Genomic DNA, 7,321 nt, shown 5'->3' with positions numbered 1-7,321 from the left:
GAGTCCATTTTGGCTCGTGACAACCTCATGGGTTCCACTGCTTAGGGGGGGTGTTTGTTCTCGATTGTAATCTTCATGGAGCTAGATCGCCAGGCCTCTCTTCTGCACCACTGCCTGGCGGGTCCCAGGAGATCCATTTGCACAACTCGGTCCCAGTTGTTGGTGAGGAACTACTTTGTCAGGAAGGATGGGTCAGAGCCCTGATGGTGTTGTGGATTACATGTTGGGTTGCTAACACCAAGGTTGACAGTTCAAACACACCAGCCTAGCTGAGAGAGCATGATGAGGCCATCTGAGTTCACAGCCTTGGAAACTCACAGGGGACAGTGCTATCCTGTCCTAGCTGCTAGCTCTGAGTCGGTATCGATTTGATGGCCATGAGGCAGGGAGTCTCACGGGTGGGCCCTCCAGGTTTGCAGAGGAAGGTGTGGAAGGGAGGAGAGGCTTTGGAGGGAGTCCAGGGAAGGGGACTACAAGAGCAGGCCGCTGAGACTTGCAGATGCAGGAAGGGAGGGATGCTCTGAGGACAGAGAGATTCTCCTGAGCTGGGGTGTCTGGGGCTGGGAGGGAGGATGGGAGAGGAGATCCCAGCGACCCCCTGGCAACACTGCCCCAGGGGGAGAGGCCTGGAAGGGATGTCTGTACAGCCAGAGGTGCCTGTGTGGCTCAGGGGCACAGATAGAGCCCACAAGGAGTGTCCTGTGACTGTCTGCAGAGTCCCCAGCCTTCCTGCCCCTGTCCGTCCTTTGTCTGTGCTGCCGCCTTCTCAGGATGGTGAGTCTTGCTAGGCAGTATGATGCCCCAACAAGTCCCTAGCCTGTGTTCCACACTCTTGGCTTTGTTCCATGTAATATGTACCCCCACTTCCCCCAGCGTGCCCCAGGACATTCAAAAGCCCAAGAACAAAGAGAACCAGGGTTTGGGACAGAAGTGAAGTGGTGGTGGTGCCCTGGCCTCTGTGATTGAAGGGTGCTGACTGCAGACCCCTTCTCCCCCCTTAAGCTGAGGCAGTCATGAAGAACATCTCTTACAAAGGCAAACGAATATCCCTTCTTACACGCAACCTAGTGGCTTCATATCAAACAGCACTTGGGTCCACCACGCTCTGGTTCAGCCTGCCCCAGCCACCTGCCCCAGCCACCTGCCCCAGCCTTTCTAGTTGCCTGTCTTTCATAAGGTGGACACCGAGAATAAGGGGCCTTTGACATACCCTCCAGGCCTCTTAATCACGGGGCCTCCTCAGTGGACACACTGGTCATTTCTGCCTTGTCAGACACACTGCTTACCTATTCACGGGCTTCTTTGGTGAGATTCATGTGAAGGTGTGTGAGACACACGCACATGCACAGGTGGAGGAACGAGAGGCAAGAATTCCGGCATCTCATTGTACCAGTGGAGAGGTTGGGGTGTGGGTGGGGTGCAGAGCTGGGCAGAGACTGGCCCCGAGTCCCACAGCAGACAGCCGCGCTGTGCGGCGTTTTCAGCTCTGTGCCGGATCCTCCTGGGCTTTGCGTGCAGCCCCCCAGAGGTCCTGACTGGCCACGCGTGGTGGGCAGGTGCGTGCAGGTGCCCCGGAGATGGGGCTGCAGGAAGCTTCCCTTGAGGGACCCTGTCAACCATTTTCCAGCGATCTAGTTGGAAGCCCTTTTCCAATGGCCAACAAGGTGCAGAGGAGAACAAGCGGATTGTTGCCCATGGACCTAGAAGGGGCATGTGTGTGTGTGTGTATGTATGTGTATATATGTGTATGTGGTATGTGTTTATGTTTATGTGTGTGTTTGTGTCTATTTGTATGTGTTTATGTGTGCTTATGTGTATGTGTGTGTATGTGTTTGTGTGTGTGTTTATGTGTGTGTGTGTGTGTATCCCCCAAAGAACAGCTTTGGGCTCTGGATATTACAGCGTCCATATACCCTGACCACCCTTTACAGGACCACTAGTTCAGGCAGGCCAGTGACTGAGGAGACCACCTGGGACGATCCAGCCAGACTGCCTGCAGACAGCTTCCCTCCCTTTGTACAGACAAGGAAAGCGAGGCTCAACGAGAAACGGCTTTCTCCATCCATTGCTCAGCTGGGGCAGAGGCAGAATCCATACCTGGGCTTCTAGACTTCTGAGCTGGGTTTTCCCTGCAACGTAATGCCACCTGCGTCCCTGGAGACAGTCTGGAGGAAGCCATCCCGTGGCAAACAAAACCAAGGGGAAAGGGAAGGAAGAAACCAGGAAAGCTCCTACTTTAGTGGGTGGCAGCTTTTGTTTGGAGGCAGCTAGAGGGGGCGACAAAGGAGCTCTGGTGGCATAGTGGATGATGAGCTGGGCTGCTAACCTCAAGGCCAGTAGTTCAAATCCACCAGCTACTCTGTGGGAGAACGATGAAGCTTGATGGAGCGCCTACAGGGGACAGTTCTACTCTGCCCTGTAGGGGCGCTGTGAGTCAGAATTGACTGGCTGGAGGCCTCTCGTTCTCTGATAGTCTGGTGGTCAAACCAAAACCAAAACTCAACTCACCGCTGCGGAGTCCATTCTGACTCGCGGCAGCCCTATAGGACAGGGTAGAACTGCCCCTGTGGGTTCCCAAGGCTCACTCGTGATGGGAACTGAAAGCCTCATGTTTCTCCTGCAGAGAGGCTGGTGGTTTCGAACTGTTGACCATGTGTTTAACAGTCCAATTCATAACCACTACACAACCAGGGCTCCTTCACAGTGTAACATCATTTTTCAATCTCTGTGTCTCTGACTCATTCCTTCTGTGATCACATGCTTTCTGTGTGCTTGTGACCCTCCTGACACCCTGTGTGATCATGAGGTGTCGATGGGATCAGGTATCAGGCATCAAAGACACAGAATAAAAAAATCATACCAATGTGAATGAGGGGGAGTGCAGAGTGGCAACCCAAAGCCCATCTGTAGACAATTGGACAACCCCTGACAGAAGGGTCCCAGGAAGAGGCAAGCCAGTCAGGGTGCAGTCTAGCACTGATGAAATATACAACTTTCCTCTAGTTCTTTAATGCTTCCCCCCCACCCCCAATCATGGTCCCAATTCTACCTTGCAGATCTGGCTAGACCAGAGCATGTACATGGGTACAGATAAGAGTTCGCAACACAGGGAATCCAGAACAGATAAACCTCTAGGGACCAATAATGAAAGCAGTGATACCAGGAAGGTGGGGGGAGAAAGAGGGACCTGATCACAATGATTAACCTATACCCTCCACCCCAGGGGGAAGAAAAACAGAGAAGTGGGTGAAGGGAGACAGTGGTAGGTGTAAGACATACAAAAAATAATAATCTATAAATCATCAAGGTTTGTGGGGGAGGGAGGGAAAAAAACCCAGGAGCCAACACCAAGGGCTCAAGTAGAAATAAAACGTTTTGAAAATGATGATGGCAACATATGTACAAATGTGCTTGACACAATGGATGGCTGTGTGGATTGTGATAAGAGCTGTAACAGCCCCCAATAAAATGATTAGAAAAAGAGTAGTCCTCCCTAGGAGCACGTGGGAAGCCTGGTGGCATAGTGGATAACTCATTGGTCTGCTAACCCGAAGGTCAGCAGCTCGAATCCACCAGCCGTTCTGCAGGAGAAAGAAGAGGCTTCCTACTCCTGTTAAGAGTTACAGTCTCAGCAACCCACAGGGGCAGTTTCACCTTGTCCTACATGGTCACTGTGAGCGGGAATCAACTTGATGGCAAGTGGATTTTTTTTTTTTAATGGAGAGCCAGAGAGCCCTGGCCGCCTATTTATGTGTTGTCAACCGTCTGCGTGGGGACAGTGGTTTCAGTCCACGACAGCTAGCATCTAGCTGGCCTGGGCAGCTTTTCCCCTTTGCTTACTGACCATGCTGAGGTTGGTACCCGAAGGCTTGCTCGCTCGGTCTTGAGTTTTGTTCTGCTCCTTGGTCTCTGTGTGTGTGTTGTTGAGTACCGCAGATGAGCTGCTGTTTGAAAGGGCCTTTCCCATTCCCCCTGTCTGTCTGGCTGGCGGAATGGCTGGCTGCATAAACCTCCGTCGTTCTTATTTATGTGGCTTAGGAGACTGCTACGTTCCTGGCCTAATTACAATGGCTCCATTACTCTAGGCCGTCTCATTAGTGCGAGACGCTGGCGAACCAAGAATCTCGCCTTTCCTCCTGTCACCCATAAAAGCATCACCTGAAGATGTAGTGGGGTGTTTGTCTTTCCTCAGCAGTCCCAGGGCTGGCAGCTTTTACTGAGGGTGACAAATCCTCTGGGGAGGGGCGGAGCATTGCTCACTGTCAGGCCCCCCTGCCCAGCAGCCTGGCCCAGGGGCTCAGGGAAATGGTTGGACTCTCTGTTGAACGCCTCCATTTCGATGTCTCAACTCTTAGTCTGGCAAGAGTCCCCAGAAACGTGTCTAGCACAATGCATTTCTTCCTTTAAACGTTTTGGTTGTCATTGGGGCGAGAGTGCCCCTAAACAAATAGCTTTGCCTGTCAGCAATTCATCCACATTCCAGTTTGTGACCTTGAGGGCATCCCCCCCCCTCCCCCAATATCAAGGCACTCTCCCCACTTCCATTTCATCCTTCTTTGCCACCCCTTCCTGCTTTCTGAGCACCGTGGGGCAAAGGCTGCCCTTTTAGATCCCGTGCGGTGGACTCCTCACCTCGTTTGGCAGACGAAGACGCCGAGGCCCAGAGGAGGGAGGGGACCGTCCAAAGATGTTGCAGCCACAAGTCTTTGGTGGACCTAGTGAGTTAGTTAATTGTGCCAGCCTGGCCGATAATCACATGTGGGGCTGGTTGAAAGGTGGAGGGATAAATGGGTGGTGAAGCCTCGCCTTTCTAGTTCTCGGGTCTCTTGCTTTGTGATGGTCGCACCAGGATGCAGCTGCCTTAGCAGCTCCCTGCTTCAGCTTGCAAGATTGACGTCCTACAAGACATCCCCAAGGAGAAGCCACATGGACCTATCCCGATGCAGCCCTGGGTGCTGGAGCAGCCGTGTGGAGACCCCTGCTAGTGCTGAGATGCTTATTCGTTTACTGACTCAGCTTTCCTCCTACAGTCGGCGTCATTGCCTCTGTTTTGTGAGGTGGAGGACTTTGTGGACTGGTGTTGGGTTAATGGGTTAATGTTGGACTTGTGGGCTTGGGCAGCATTGGGTTGGGATGTTTTCGTGATGCTCAACTTTTCTTTACATAAAACTCTCTCTTATATATGAGTTGCTGTGGATTTGTTTCTCCAAAGTCCCTAGACTAATACACCTAGGTTGGAATGGGATACACTTTGGGTCCCAACACGAACACAGCGTGCACTTCTGCGTGCACAGTCAGCTCCACTCAACAACAACAACACATTTGAAAAATGAAACTGGTCGCTGCCTGTCAGTTGATTCTGACTCTGAGTGTCCTCCTTTGTGTCCGACTGGAGCTGCCCCCAGGGTGTTCATGGCTGCAGCCATGATGGGAAGCAGATGGCCTAGCTCCCAAGAGTGGGCTCGAACCACCCAGCACTCGGCCAGCGCTGCTGTCAGTTGCCACTGAATTGGTGTCAAACCACGAGGACCCTGTGTCTGCAGAGTCCCCAAGGCTGTGACCTGCCGGAAGCAGGGCTGTCTTCCCAGACATCTGTGGGTGGGTTCGCACCCTAACCTCTCGGACGGCTCGTGCCTAACCGTTTGGGCCTCACAGCGACTCTGCTCTCATCCCAGCCTGTTCTTGCCGTTTCTCCAATGTGTCCAACAGAATAAAAATGCCCAGTTGTGGGCCATCCTCACATGGGCATGTTTGCAGCCACCGTGTCAGTCCATCTCTTAGAGGGTCATCCTTTTTCTCATTGACCCTCTGCTTGAGCAAACCCCATCGTTTAGTTTTACTTGGCATTGGACTTCCTTGGTATGTGGACTCACACACAGAATATTCTCTTTTGAACTTGGCTTCTCTCACCCAACATAAAATCCATGAGATTCACCCGCGTGGTCGCATGTAGTGCGTGCTTTTCCACTGCTGTGTAATGTGACACTGTGCAAGCAGACTGATGAATGACCGTTCGATTGAGGTTCCAGCAGGGCCCAGGCACACAGTAGTGACAGAGCAGACCTGGCCCTGATCCTTTGGGCCTTCCAGCCAGCGCCAGAGGCCCCGGCGTCCAGGAGCTGGCCTGGTGCTCTCAGCCAGGCGCTGCTAGTCTCTGCTTGAGCACAGAGCAAGCTTGCTGAGCATCAGCATCCGACCAGGAAACGCTGTCACTGACGGGTCAAGACAAGAGCCAGCCTCTGTGCGCTCCTCTGCACACTGGCTAATGCAAATGTCGTCTGAGCCAGCGAGCCACCGCTGCCCTCCCCTGCGGCTGGCTCTTTACCAATCGCAGCCTTGTCGTTGCTGTTAGCTGCCAAGAGTCTGCTCTGACGCACGGTGACCCCTTCAGGCTGGGATCCTCAGGCTTCAGTGCGGATTTCCAGAAGTAGACTGCCCGTCTTTTCTTCCAAGCCTGGAAGCTGTGCGGTAACCTGTGCGGCATCACAGCACCAGGCTGGTTCCCTGTGAGGACTCTCCACTGGGGAAGGCGAGAATTCTGCCACAGAGTCCCCGCTGGTCCCAGTGCCACGTGAGCCCTGGTCTCGTCGCTCATGCTCTTAAATGAGCTGCATGAAGACACCCAACCAGAATTACCCCCACTTCTTGACAGCCTCCGATCCAGACCAAAGTCCCGAGGCCTTACGTCCTCTTTCAAAGTGCCTAACAGAAGTCCATCTGCAAATCACAACTGCCAAGTTGTCCCCCTTGCCGCACAACTGGACGTCTTCACAGGTGCCAGGGTTAGGCTGTGTACTTGCACGGAGGACCCATCATTCTGACCACCATACTGTACTTCTGGGTTCTCTCTGTACTCCTTCATACCAGGGGGTCATAGCAGCGTCCCCTGGCTGTTACCAGTCTGTTTGTTTGATTTATTTATCCCTGTTCTCACCTTTAAAAACCAACCTGAAATTATCCAACTGAGGACACTGATGGATTCCTGTGTTAGTCTGGATTGATTAGAGAAACAAATCCAGAGACACTCATACGTGTATAACAGAGAGCTTTATATACAAGAGCAATTGTATATTGAGAAGACATCTCAGCCCAGCCCAGATCAAGTCCGTAAGTCCAATATTAGCCCATATGTCTGATACCAGTCTATAAATTCCTCTTCAGACTCATGAAACACATGCAATGACGTTGAGTGCAGGGAGATCACAGGGCAGTGGGTGGAAAGTCTTGTGGATCCGTGGCGTGGAAGTATCTCAAGGCTGGTGTGGGTCTCCATGTGGCTCCTCCAGCTCTAGGGCTCCAGCATAGCTGGCATGTGTCTTGT

Source organism: Echinops telfairi, unplaced genomic scaffold (assembly GCF_000313985.2).
Source record: "Echinops telfairi isolate 266 unplaced genomic scaffold, ASM31398v2 ScPeMD7_2010;HRSCAF=2546, whole genome shotgun sequence".
Taxonomy (NCBI): domain Eukaryota; kingdom Metazoa; phylum Chordata; class Mammalia; order Afrosoricida; family Tenrecidae; genus Echinops; species Echinops telfairi.
The sequence above is the reverse complement of the archived record's forward strand: the minus strand, read 5'-3'. Positions refer to the sequence as shown.